The following is a 14,013-nucleotide window of genomic DNA, read 5'->3' on the forward strand; positions in this document are numbered from 1 at the left end:
TCGACGAAGGACGATGCCGCAGCCGGAAATGGTGGCCCCTGGACCCGTCTGAGGTAGGAGACGGACGCTGCGACGAGACAGATCTGGCGGGCCGACGGCAATTACATCCGGCGCTCCCGCCGGGACTTCGGCTTGAGATGCTGACAAGCCTCGCAGTCCGTAGAGTCATGGTGCTCGCCCAAACACCACATACAAATAGTGTGAGGGTCCGTCGCCGACATCTGACGTGCACAAGAAGCACACGTCTTGAAGCCCGAAGGCATAGCACACTGTTCCCAACTCAAGGCGCTAAAGAGGCCTGAAAACAGGCCAAGGAGCACACTCCGGATCCGCGTTGCACGTGGAAAAGAAGGAAACTGACGTCAGCACACCGGGATGGGACTTATGTGACCTCGCTGACGTCACGTCCGCGGACGACGTCAGGGCGGGGTTGTGTGGTACCGCCCCCAGCGCGCAGAGATGCTGTGGCAAACATTTTCTGGATCCAGTCTCACGCCTGGGGATAATTCTACACTAAGGAATCTGCGGCTAGTAGTCTCTATCAGATTCTGCGTTTAGATAAAGCATCTACCAGAAAAAGTGTTGTCGAAGGTAAGTAACATTTTCTTACCAGAAAAAGCATTACTGAAGGTAAGTAACATGTTCTTACCAGAAAAAGCGTTACCGAAGGTAAGTAGCATGTTCTTCTGATAGACTTCAAACTACAGAACTTTCACCTTAGAATCAATACCAAAGCAAAATCTCCCTAGAGGTGGGTCAGCGAACTGACCTAAACCAATAAGTCCTGGAGGACCGAGTGGGCAAAATGCCCATCTCAACAGACCTGACTGTCCAGGCAGTAGTGTTACATGACTGTGTGAAGTGACGCCCACATAGCAACCAGACAGATGTCCAGGACAGGCACTCTGCATGCTAACACAGTAGTGGTGGCCTAGGCTCTGGTGGAATGAGCTTTTGAGCCTTCAGGAAGCTGTTGCTTAGATAATGTGTAGCAGAGTTTGATGCAGAGTACAGTCCATCAAGCGATGGTCCATATCTGCAGCACCTTACCTTTTTTTTTATCGCTCCAGCCAACCCAGTGAATAGCTGATTATCCCCCTGGTGTTCCTTGGCGTGATTGATTAAAAAGGAGGAGCTCTCTTTGGGTCCAAACAATGGAATCTCTCCTCTTCCTTAGAAGGATGAGGTGGAGTGAAAAAAGTTAGCAGCATGATGTTTTATCCGACATGGAAGGGGTCATCACCTTCGGCAGGAAGGTGGCACGAGTCCAAAGAATCATTTTGTTTGGGTAGAAGTTGGTGTATGGAGAGTTAACAGAAAAAGCTTAAAGCTCTCTTGCCCTCCTGGCTGATGTAATGGCCAATAAGAAGGTTGCCTTAAGTGTCAGAAGCCTCAAATGGAGCTGTGCTTGGATTCAAAAGTGATAACACATAAGAAATGTTAAGACTAATTTAAGGTCCCTCTGGGGCATAACAAAAGAGGTAGGTGGGAAAAGATGCTGCAAACCCTTAAGGAAACGTGTCACAACTTGTGACTTAAACAGGACTGATCCGGCAACCAGAAAAAAAGCCAAAATGGCTGGCAGGTAACCTATAACAGTGCCCATGGCCCTGCCTGGCTAAAGACAACACAAACAGCAACACCTTCAACAGAGAGGCAGAACGTGGGTCAACTGGTTGTGAGGAGCACCAAGCCACAAACTTGACCCAAAGACAGGCATACACGTTTTTTGTTGAGGGACGCCTTGCTGCCAGAATAACATCTCAGCCTGGCTTCCAGAATAACAGCTCCGATTTTGGAAGGAAGATTAAAGAACACTCATCGGTCATTACTCAATCTCCAAGCATGAAGGCAGTTTGGGTGCCAGAGTCTGCCCTGTTGCTGTGACAGGAGATCCTCCGGAAAGGGCAGCCTGATTGGAGGACCAATGCTCATGCCCAGGAGTTCTGGATACCACACTCTCCAAACCCAATCCAGAGTCACAAGGAGGACTTGGGCTCAGTCTGTTCTGATCTTCCTGAGAACTCAGAACAGTAGTGGTATTCACGGACAAGCGTACAGGAGTCCAAAGTTCCATTCTAAACAGAATACATCACCAAGCAAGAGCTGCTTTGGAAACTCCAGCACACAAAACTGCTGACATTCAGTGTTCTCGGAGGTGGTGAACAGATTGAGCCAAGGTTGTCCATAATCTCGGAAGAAACCTTATGTCCTCTATAGATGCAGACGCCATTTGTAGTTTGCAGGGCATCAACGGCTAAGTTTGTATGCCCTGGCGTACAAAGATCATGACCGGTTTTGCACCACCAGGAAGATGTTGTGAGATTCAATTCATACTTACTGTCAGGCCTCTAAAGCCATAGCAATTTATAGAGCAATATGTGGGAAAATGAAGCTTGAATGACGTCATTTAAGATGCCATAGAATATGTCATGAATTATGTTATGTGAGGTCATAGGCAGTGCATGGCTGGGGCGCAAGTTATAGTTAGCGCTGCTAACAATAACTGGTAAATTTCTCGTTTTATTTTTTTTAGGCCAAAACAATGTCTCTGACAAATTCATCTAATTATAACGTTACTTTAACCTTTGTTTTTTTCAGTGAAAAAAAAAAAATATATAATGCACAATATAAACCAATAGGGAGATACCATACCGTGTCATGTGATCAAGGCCGATGGTCGGGCTGAAACACGTCATGGCGGCATTTTGCACATTTAAATTAAGGAATTTGCACCAAATTGTGGTCCGTATCCGTTGTCCATGAGGAGGCAGTAGCGGAGTTCTTGGAATATATATATATACACACACACACATATACACACACACACACACAACGCAATTGGTCGTAGAGAAAATAGCTTGAATTTAGGTTTAACAAATATATTGTTTCAGTCACGTGGCTGACTGTGATTGTTTTTTAATCTTAACTAGTTTCACTCATTTGTTTTCAGGGAACAGAAAGCGCTACTTTGCAGTGCATTATAATGCAATTCAACACTATTTGAGTCTATTCGTACCTATTCTTCCAACTCTCTGGCACTTCCTTCGAAATAAAGCCAGGGAACATACAAGCCACATATCACAAGTCACACAAATCAAACTTTTGCAACTATTGGAAAAAGGCAGGAGCCAAAGGGCGTCTCGCACAGCTGTGCAAGAACACACCCTAGGAGCAAATTGGAAACAGATCTTTGTTTTCGAATTCAAGTTTTTGTTTCGTAATTACCGTGCTGAACAAGGAATTCTCAATGAGTACAAGACATAGAAGGCAAGCTTCCCACATTTTCTGAGAATTTTCTGAATCTGTGCCTCCATTGTGAAATGCTCTTGAAGCTCCTTTAATAGGTCAATGATGGCCCCCCTTATGTCACCTCTGCACTTAAATACGTTTTTTAAATTAATTGTGTGTTCGCACAGTACCACCCAGAGGGTTAGAACGATTTCAGTGAGTTGTGCTGGCAAGCCAGGGAATAAGAGAAGGAGATAAATACATAAGCATGTAAGTTTTATGGAAAAGACGTTAGGAAAAGCCAGAGATTAAACTAAACTTTCAATAAAAGTATAGGAACAAGAGCATCCTTAGCTCGACTGGAAAAGATCCAGGCTGCAAAACTCGCGATATTGATTTACCATCGAATGAAGATGGCTAGTAACATACTGATGAGATAATGTTAGTTTCATACAAAGGAGTTTATATGTGATATAATTGTGTGTAAAGCGAGTTTCTGAACATCTGGTACAAATTCGGTCAACGTCACCCTTTTTTCACCCTGCCTCTTCCAAGCTAAGTAGGGTTTCGCAGCAACGCGGCTCCCCTTGGCAGACATGTTCAAACTGCACCTAGTTTTAAGGCGCACAGGCTGACTTCTAGGACTGCCTTTGTAGCCAGGTCACAGTCCCAAGGGACATCTCTCATCCTTCCACATTGTCATCCCTAGAGGCCTCATTTTGGAAATCAGTATATTATACACAGTGCTTTAAAGGAGCAGGTACTGTCCGGCACTGAGTACCTACACTTCTTTCATTTGAAAGGGAGAGCACCTGCTCTTCTCAGCACAGCTGCAATACATTTGATGGGAGAGTACCAGCACTTCTCAGGAGCAAACTGATACTCTGAATAGTGGGTACCTGCTGTTCTATATTCCATTAAAGCACTGATTATACATATCATTTTAGAAAAATCAAAGGGTCTTGGCTAACAGCAGACCTAAAAAGGCAATTATTTCCTGGCCTTTAAAGAAATTTGTCTAAGTCACTGGGCTAAGCATTCTGTTACTGCTGGCGGACATCGCCATAGACACCAGCCTTGTCCCTAGGAGTACCTCATGCCTGGGGGGTCTATCCCCCGTCCGGTTTAGCTGGAGTCCTACGGTCGAACCTTTACTTTCCGGCCAAAGCCATTTTTTTGTGCAACAGACTAACCACCCCCCACCCCCCACCCAACCCACAACGCCCTCTTCCTCCTTCCCTTCCAACTATTCAGAGTTTTGCTGGCTGGAGTCTGTGGCATAAGTATGCTGGCTTTGAAGAGGGGCTTGCAAGTACTGGATAATTTGAGAGACAGCACTGCTATCCAAGTCCTTAAAGGAGTCATTCAGTTAATGATCACACAATGCATCTCAAGTCAAAACACCAACAGACGTCGACAAAAAGTAACATTCTATAAAGTCTATTGCTGGTGACGGTTAGTGAAGCAGGACTGGGTAGAGAAAAATGTTTAATTGTATCTACTGCGACGTCTTGATGGGTCAAAGCCAAAAACAATAAAACATTCAACACTTCAGCTTGTAAGGAGTCTGCCTTGTGGACTGCACACCATGCCACAGATTTGCCCCAGACCCCAGTGTAAAACCTTCATAGAGCAACACCTGCAGCAAGAATGACATCCACAACCTCAGCTGGTAGATCAAACAGACAACGGCAGCAGCATGGTTGTGTAGATTGCACAGATTTGGCTGCAGAACCCTGCACTGTCACAGAAGATCCTTCTGAAGTGATAGTCTGATTGGGGTACAGGCGCTCGTGCCCAGTAATTCCAGAGTACCCTACTCTCCTAGCTCAATCTGAGCCACTGGCTAACTTGGGTCTGGTCGTTCCTGATCTGCTCTAGAAATCGGAGAGGTAGAGGCAGTAATGCGTACAGGAGTACCATGTTCCACTCCAGCCAGAATGCATCTCCTGGAGAGTGCTTTTAAAGGCACTTCAACAAGCAAATGTTTAGGCACTGAGCCTTCTCGGTAGTGGAAAAGATATCTAACACACACTCCACCCACTGTCGGAAGAGGCCTTGTGTCACCTCAGGATGAAGACGCCATTCGTGAACCACCAAATGCTGGCGGCTGAGTGTCACTGACATGCTGGGTTGTTCACGATCAGGGAGATGACCTCACTCTCCACCAGCTCCAGAAGCGCAGAGCTTCTTGGCCCAGGACCCATTCCGCCCTGCTTGTTGAAATACCACATGGAGGTGGTGTGGTCTGTGAGACCATTCACCAGCTGCCCCTTTCCCTTGATGTACATCAGAAAGGCCTTCAGTACCAGGCAAATGACCTTCAACTCTAACAGACTGATATGGCATACGGTTTCAGGCAGAGATCAGACTTCTGTTATCTCCAACATCTCCCCAACCCAGCAGTAAAGCATCTGTCCCCACCGTCACTTATGGAAGGGCAATCCAGTGGGTTTTGCTGCTAGTCAAATAGCAGTCAAGCAGCCACCACTGCAGATCATTTGCAGTCTCTTTTGAAACCTGGATGGCATCTGACAGGTTTCCATGGTGCTGGGTCCACTGAGACTTCAGATTCCACTGCAGAGTCCGAATAAGCCATCAGGCATAGTAGTGATGCAGGAGACGATTGGGCTTAGAAGCCTCAGAGCTGCTATCACAAAGATCTGGGACTGAGGTTGAAACATAAAGATCATAGCACAAATGTCCTGAGCTTGTTGCAATGGAGGGAAGGCCCTGAACTTTACCTTGCCCAAGAAAGCCTCTATAAAAGGGACGTGTTGGTAATCACCATATTTTGTGTGCTATCACCCAGATGAACAAGTTCTGTACATTTGATAATGCTCTTTCTGGCAGAGACAATCTAGATGCAGATTCCTGGCAACCTTTCAGCAGTGCCTCCTTGTGGCGATAGGTTGCACCATGCAGCTTCAAACTGATGCTGTTCAGCTACGGAAATGATATGCAGACCAGTGAGCAGATTCCTAGACTTGAGATCTTATTACTGGACAGAGTCCAGTCACAGACAGGGAGAACAGGAGGGTTGGTGAGGAATCTGCGGCTAGATAGTTTCTACCAGAAAGAGCATTAAACAAGTGACCATTGGTAATGCCTTTTCTGGTAGAGACATTACTTAGCTGCAGATTCCTGACCTTTGAATTCTAGCTACAGATTCGTTACTTTTGAATTTCTCAGATGTTAGACTGGATCTTGAACTGTTGCAAGAGCAATACCTCAGCGAGCCGTCTGATGGCTCAGTTTGGTTCCACAGGGCATCATCAGCGCCGGATGTGACGTTGCAGTCACCTATATAGGCACCACCCAGGCGCACCGTTGTCAGTTACTTTTCATGCTTTCCATGCCAGAAGCGCACAGCCATGAAGTGAACTGACTAGTGAGTGTCCAAACTAGGACCCTGCAAAGGGAGCAACCCTAGCCCTAAGAATGTGTCCACAGAGCGAGGAGGCATGGGCGGGTCTGTAGGAGAGCTGCAGCTAGATACGGTCTCTACCAGATAATACGATACCAAAGGTTAGTCTCATCTGATAGACCTCTAGCAGCAGATTCCTTACCTTTGAATAGATACCCAAGCCATTTCATCCAGGCGGTGGGCTGCGGACAAACTGACTAAACTAAGAAGTCCTGCAGGATGGAAGAGGCGAAAAGCCAGTCACTGTGGACCTGACTGTCCAGACAGTAGTGCTTGGCAAACATGTGCAGACAGCCAAGTTGCTGCCTGGCAGATGTCCAGGACTGGAACACCATGAGCCAACGCTGTGGTTGCAACTCTACCTCGGGTGGAATGGGCCTGTAAGCCCTCAGGTGGTTGGTTTTAGACAGGGCATAGCAGATCTTGATTCAGGGAGTGATCCAGCACAAAAGGGTCAGTTTATGAACTGCCCAACCTTTTTGTAGCTTCTATATAGCCCACAGAGAGTTGATCGACCACTCCGAACTCTTTTGTACAGTCAAGGTAGAAAGACAACGCTCTCTTTTGGGTCCAGATGGTGGCGTGGTTTCTCCTCTTTAAATGAATGTGGAGGAGCATAAAAGGTGGGTAGGGTGACAGATTGTCGCAAATGGAATGGGGACACCACTTTTGGCAGGAAAGAAGCCCGGGTGCATAGCATCACCTTATCCGGGAATACCATAAGACAGGGAAGCTTGGAAGATAAAGCCTGTAGCTCACACACCCTCCAGGCAGATGTTATCCCCACTAGAAAGGCTGTCTTGATAGTAAGCAGTCGGAGGGGACAATTGTGTAAATGCTCAAAAGGAGCACATGAGGGAAATGAGAACCAGGTTCAGAACCCACTTTGGCATGATGAAGGGCGAAGGGGGAAGCATATGTACAAGACCTTACAGAAACCTATTCACAATAGGGGACTTAAACAAAGAGGACTGGTCAGGACACCGCAGGAAAGCGAACAGAGCAGAAAGATACCCTTGAGTGTAGCCAGAGCAGAGCACTGCTGGGCAAGTATAAGAATAAAGATCTGAATATCAGAAAGAGGGCCAATCAACTTTTCTGCACAATATTTCACAAAATGTTGCCAACCACAGGCGTATACAATGTTAGTGGAGGGCCACCTGGCTGCCAGAATAACTGCAAACTTCGGGAGGAAGGTCAAAATCTATCAAGTGTCAGCGCTCAACCTCCACGCAAGGGGACGGAGGGTTGACCGGTTCGGGTGGAGGACCCTCTCCTGCTGCTGCGACAGAAGATCCTCTCGAAGGGGCAGCCTGATCAGAGGATTGTTGCTCATTTTCACATGCTTGGGATACCAAACTGTCTGTGCCCAGTCTGGAGTCACAAGGATGACTTGGGCCCGGTCATTCCTGACCTTCTTGATAACTCTGGGCAGAAGTAGTATGAGCAGAAAGGTGTATAAGAGGCCTTTGCTTCTCCAGCCATGAAAAGCGTCGCTGAGCGATAGCTGCCTTGGAAACTCCAATGCGCAGAACTGCTGACAATGAGTTCTTTTCGGAGGCGAACAGATCTAACCAAGGCTCTCCCCACTGCTGAAAGAGACCTTGCACCACTTCTGAGGGGAGACACCATTCCTGATCGGCTAGGCAAAGACAGCTGAGTTAGTCTGCCTTGGTGTTCAGAGAACCTGCCAGGTGTTGAACGACCAGGTTTATGCCCTGCTGTTCCAGCCATGTCCAAGATGTAGGGCCTCTTGAAAAAGGGTCCATGACCCAACCAGAGTCCAAGATTTGGACCACATTGGAGAGACTCACTTAATGCTGTGCCCACTTGAACTTCAGGTTCCACTGCAGAGCCCGCATATGCTATCTGGCATGATTTACCAATAGGAGGCCATGAGGCCCAGCAGCTTTAGGGTCATTTTCAACCGAATCCAGGATAGAGGCTGAAACATCAGTATAATAACCTGAATATCCTGGACTCGCTGCTCTGGAGGTTAAGCACGAATCTGCACTGTGTCCAGATCAGCTCCGATGAAATCGAGCTTCCAGGGAGTCAGGTGTGACTTCAGCACATTTATAGTGAAGCCCAGCCAAAACAGATGGTCTGCTATAGTCTGGAGGAGGTGGGAAACGACAGTCTGGAGGTGGGAAACGACAGTCTGGAGGTGGGAAACGACAGTCTGGAGGTGGGAAACGACAGTCTGGAGGTGGGAAACGACAGTCTGGAGGTGGGAAACGACAATCCGGAGGTGGGAAACGACAATCCGGAGGTGGGAAACGACAATCCGGAGGTGGGAAACGACAATCCGGAGGTGGGAAACAAAAGTCTGGAAGTGGGAAACGACAGTCTGGAGGTGGGAAACGACAGTCTGGAGGTGGGAAACGACAGTCTGGAGGTGGGAAATGACAGTCTGGAGGTGGGAAACGACAGTCTGGAGGTGGGAAACGACAATCCGGAGGTGGGAAACGACAATCCGGAGGTGGGAAACGACAATCCGGAGGTGGGAAACAAAAGTCTGGAAGTGGGAAACAAAAGACTGGGGTGAGGCTGACTTCAATAGATAGTCGCTGAGGTAGGGGGAAGGTTGAAACCCCAACCTGCGCAGATGAGCTGCAAGCACCGCCATCACCTCGGTGAACACCAGAAGGGCGCTGGTAAAGCGAAAAGCGAGCAACGTTAACTGAAAAGTCACATGTCCTACTCTGAACTGCAGGTAAGGCCTGTGGGCTGGCAGGATGGGGATGTGAAAATACGCATCCTGCAAGTCCAAAGCTACCAGGCAGTCTTCTCAGTCTAGAGCAGACAAAACCTGAGCCAAAGTGAGCATCTTGAATTCCTCCTTTTTGAGGAAGAGATTGATGGTTCAGAGGTCTGGAACAGGACAAAGACCTTTGTTCTTTTGGAGTATCAAAAAGTAGCAGTAAAACAAGCCTTGCCTACTTCTGATAAAGGAACTCTTTCTATAGCCCCCTTGGCTAGGAGAGCTGTAACTTCCTCTTGGAGCAAAATAAGATGCTATTCAGTCAGCTGTTCATGAGATGGCGGTAAAGGGGGAGGGAAAGATTAAAAAGGGAGGGCATAACCCCTCCGAATGATCCGCAAGACCCATTTGTCCAATGTTATGGACTGACAGTGGAGGAGATGATGTTGGATTCTCTCACCAACTGGGCTACCATGGTCTTGCAGAACCAAACTGGGAAAGCTTTGAGGCTGTAGCTGCCAAGGAGTTGGTGGAGGATGACCTCTGGCTACCGTTCCCATGTGATCAGAATGCACCACTTCCTCACGCAACCTGGGAAGCCTGTGCAGGATGGTGGCTCGGGTATGGATGGTGCGGTTGATGGCCCCTTCCACAGCCACGAAAGCGGCGGAAGGCAGACTAGGTACGTGGTATCACTGAGAAGCCCAAGCACTTGGCCGTAGCACACAAGACCTTGAAGCACTCCAGTGCCAAGTTGGCCTTCTCTCTGAAATAACGATTTCCATCGAAGAGCATATCCATGAGGTTGGCCTGGACATTGCCTGAAAAGCCAGATGTCCTCAGCTAGGCGTGGTGCCGCAAGGCCACCATCAACGAAACCACTCTGTCCAACTGGTCAGTCATTTGCAGGCCACACCTAATGGTGAACTTTGCTGCATCTCTCCCGTCTTTCACTGCTTGGAAGAGGATGGCCCGGGCCTCCTCTGGGACCTGTATATGTATGAAAAACAAGGGGACCCCACACGAATGTGACCTGGGGTAAGTGGATAGTTCAAAAGGACAATGGTCTGGTGAGGTCAGAGATCCTCAAGTAGCAAGGCTACAGTTAGTGATTTAAGGAAAATTCAATTATATTTAGTGATATATTGAACACAATTAGATCAAAATAAGAAACGTATGCAAGGACACAGAAGTGTAAAGGAAGACGTCACATTTTATTAAACATCATAAAATGAAGTAGCTTCCGTTTCTGTCATTTTTGTATTTCAAGAAGAATATACAGTGCTCACACATACACAAGTGAGGGTGCGTCAGTAATTGATTATTTTCCCCCATTTGAGATTTTACGTGCTCGCACTTACATTGTCCGGATGATGATCTTGAATCACTAAGATCGAAACGCCGTCGACTACAATTTCAAAGTTCCCCAACATTGTCTAAACCACTTGGGTTCTCTTTGACATGTTTTCAATGCGATGAAAAGTTTTTATTGTCACTAAGCACTTCACTTCACGCACCCTCACTTGTGTATGTGTGAGCACTGTATATTCTTCTTGAAATACAAAAATGACAGAAACGGAAGCTAATCCAATTTATGATGTTTAATAAAATGTGACGTCTTCCTTTACTCTTCTGTGTCCTTGCATACGTTTCTTATTTTGATCTAATTGTGTTCAATATATCACTAAATATAATTGAATTTTCCTTAAATCACTAACTGTAGCCTTGCTACTTGAGGATCTCTGACCTCACCAGACCATTGTCCTTTTGAACTATCCTCTGGGACCTGTGGCAGCACTTGTGCAACCATCTCCCATAGGGTATTGGAGAACAGGGCCAAAAGGCATGCAATGTTCACCAACCGCAATGCCAAGCTAGTGGATGAAAACATCTCCCCAAGTGCATCCATCTCACTTTTAAGCGCCAAGATGTCCCCCTTCCATAACAACCTCCGGAGGAGTTCCTTGCTCCCACGCCCCAATAAAGCAAACCACAGTCTGTCCTCTGCAAACATCACCAATTTACTGGCCAGCTACAAGACCACCAACGTCACTCCCCCTCCACCTTCCTCTCCTAATAATTCTACACAGTTCACTATTCAGACCATCTCCTCTGTCAGAACGTACCAGCCTCCCTCTTACCGGGCACCCTCATTTAAGAAACTTATCCCTATCTCCCTTAACAACCCTAACACCACCATAACATCTGCGTCAGAGCTGCACTGCTTGCTCCACAACTGCAGATATGCAATCAAACACAAATTGGAAATCTCTGACACTATCACACACCAGAATCTTGACATGTTCTTCCTCACTGAGACCTGGTTTAATGACTCCTCTCATACCTTGTTTGATCTCCTGGAACCCACTGACTACTCTATCCTCAGAAATGACAGAACAGACATAATTGGGGGCGGTGTCGCCATCATCTTCAGCAACTCCCTTCAAATGAAAGCCTTCCCTACCACCCTTTTCCGTACATTCGAATGCCTACCCCTAGAACTTTAAATACATCACGGCTCACCCTTTAGATTCTACGCCATCTACCACCCGCCCGGTAACTGCTCTTCCTTTGTGGAGGAACTCACTGACTTCATCAGTGACCAATTTTATCAAAGTGACAGACAGATCTTCCTGTGTGACTTTAATCTCCATTGGGGCTCTTTGGAAGACTCGGCTGCCAAAAAGCTTGCCACCTTTCTCTCAGCCAATGATCTCTTCCAACATTGTTCGGAAACCACACATTCCAAGGGCTCAATTCTGGACATTGCTATATCCAAAGCAGACCTGCTGACTACTGCTCCCCCATCCATTGAGGAGCAGAAATCCTTAGTTAACTGGCAGAACTTTGACATCATCTCGGAAGATGACCTCCTCAAATGCATCCTCGAAACTAAACCCTCCAACCATTCTTCTGACCCCCATCCCTAGCGCCATCGATTTCTACACCCATACTCTCTCTTACTGGACCAGGCCAGTCAATCTCTTCTTCAGTCAAGGCTCCCTCCCTGTTGCCCTCAAAACAGGACAGGTTACCCCTCTTCTAAAAAAAAAAACCCCTCTGCTGATGCGAACGACCTCAACAACTTCCGCCCTATCGCCAACCTCCCTTTTCTTTCGAAAATCACCGAAAAATGTGTTGCGAAACAACTTTTCTTACATATTATAGACAATAATCTCTTCGACGTTTTCCAGTCTGGCTTCATCCAAAATTGCAGCACTGAAACAGCCCTGCTGCAAGTGATTGATGATGCGCTGCATATACTCGACTCTGGGGAATCGTGTCTTCTGATTCTACTAGACCTCTCTGCAGCCTTTGACACTGTTAATCATAGCACCCTCCTCAACACTCTTCAACAGAGAATGGGATTGGATGGCACAGTGCTTAAATGGTTTGCCTCGTTACTCTCGGACAGATCCCAAATGATCAAGATAGCGAATAGTCTTTCATCTCCATTGGCTGTAGGTCAAGGCGTCACTCAAGGCTCTATCCTGGCACCCACTTTGTTTAATCTCTACCTGGAGCCCTTAGGGAACCTCCTAAGCAGATCTGAGATCCATTATCATCTTTATGCGGATGACACTCAAATCTACCTCAAGGTGTCTTCCGCACATGATCTCTCACTACTCAACTCCACTCTCAACTCTATTCACAACTGGATGTTAGCTCACCAACTCATTTTAAAACCCGCCTGAATTCCTCCTCCTTTCTACCTCTCTCTCACCTCCTCCTGTTCAATCTTGGATGGATCAGCTGAACCTACTCAACAACAAACCCATCATTGTCGACAGCGCTAAATCCCTAGGTGTCATTCTTGACAAAAGACTCAACCTAATCTCCCACATAAACTCTATTGCTAAGAACGCACGTTACCAGTTGCGCCTTCTATGGGGGATCTGTCGGTTCTTCCCAGAGAAAGACTTAAAAATCTTGGTACAATCTCTGGTTCTCTCAAGGCTGGATTATTGCAATTCTCTTCTGACGGGCCTACCCAAATCCCACCTCTCTCCTCTCAAATCCATACTCCATTCAGCAGCTCGCTTCATTTCAGGGTCTAAACGAAGCGACCACGTCACTCCTATCCTATCCTCTCTTCGATGGCTTCCGATCGAGGCAAGATCTATTTACAAAACTGCCTGCATCACACACAAAGCCTTACACACGTCCTCCCCTCGTTATCTGGCGAATAAATTGAAATTGTCCGGTGGCTCTCGACCTTCTCGCAATGCGGAAAAGCTTCTGCTTGAGCCCCCCATCTTCAAAAGAGAAAGATCGATGGCGCAATCCTTCTCAGGCAACATGGTGAGAATCTGGAACTCGCTTTCCCCATTGCTCTGTGCCACCTCCTCTACCCGGACCTTCAAAGCTGACCTCAAATCTCTTCTCTTCCAAAGACACTTTCAGAACTAATACTTTTATTCTCAGGCCCCTCTAGGAAGTTCGCTCTTCATTGTAAATTTGTACTTTTTCCTGTACATTCCTCACCCATGCGTGCTGTGTTGGATTTTGTGTACCCTTAATTTTCAGTCTTCGGTTTATTTTTGTAATGTTCTATTATGTAACACTTTTCTATTCGGGTAATGTCTGTGCTTTATAAAAATGCACTAAATAAATAAATAAATAAATAAATAAATAAAAAATCCAGCCTCTT

This window comes from Triturus cristatus, chromosome 11 (genome assembly GCF_964204655.1).
Source record: "Triturus cristatus chromosome 11, aTriCri1.1, whole genome shotgun sequence".
Taxonomy (NCBI): domain Eukaryota; kingdom Metazoa; phylum Chordata; class Amphibia; order Caudata; family Salamandridae; genus Triturus; species Triturus cristatus.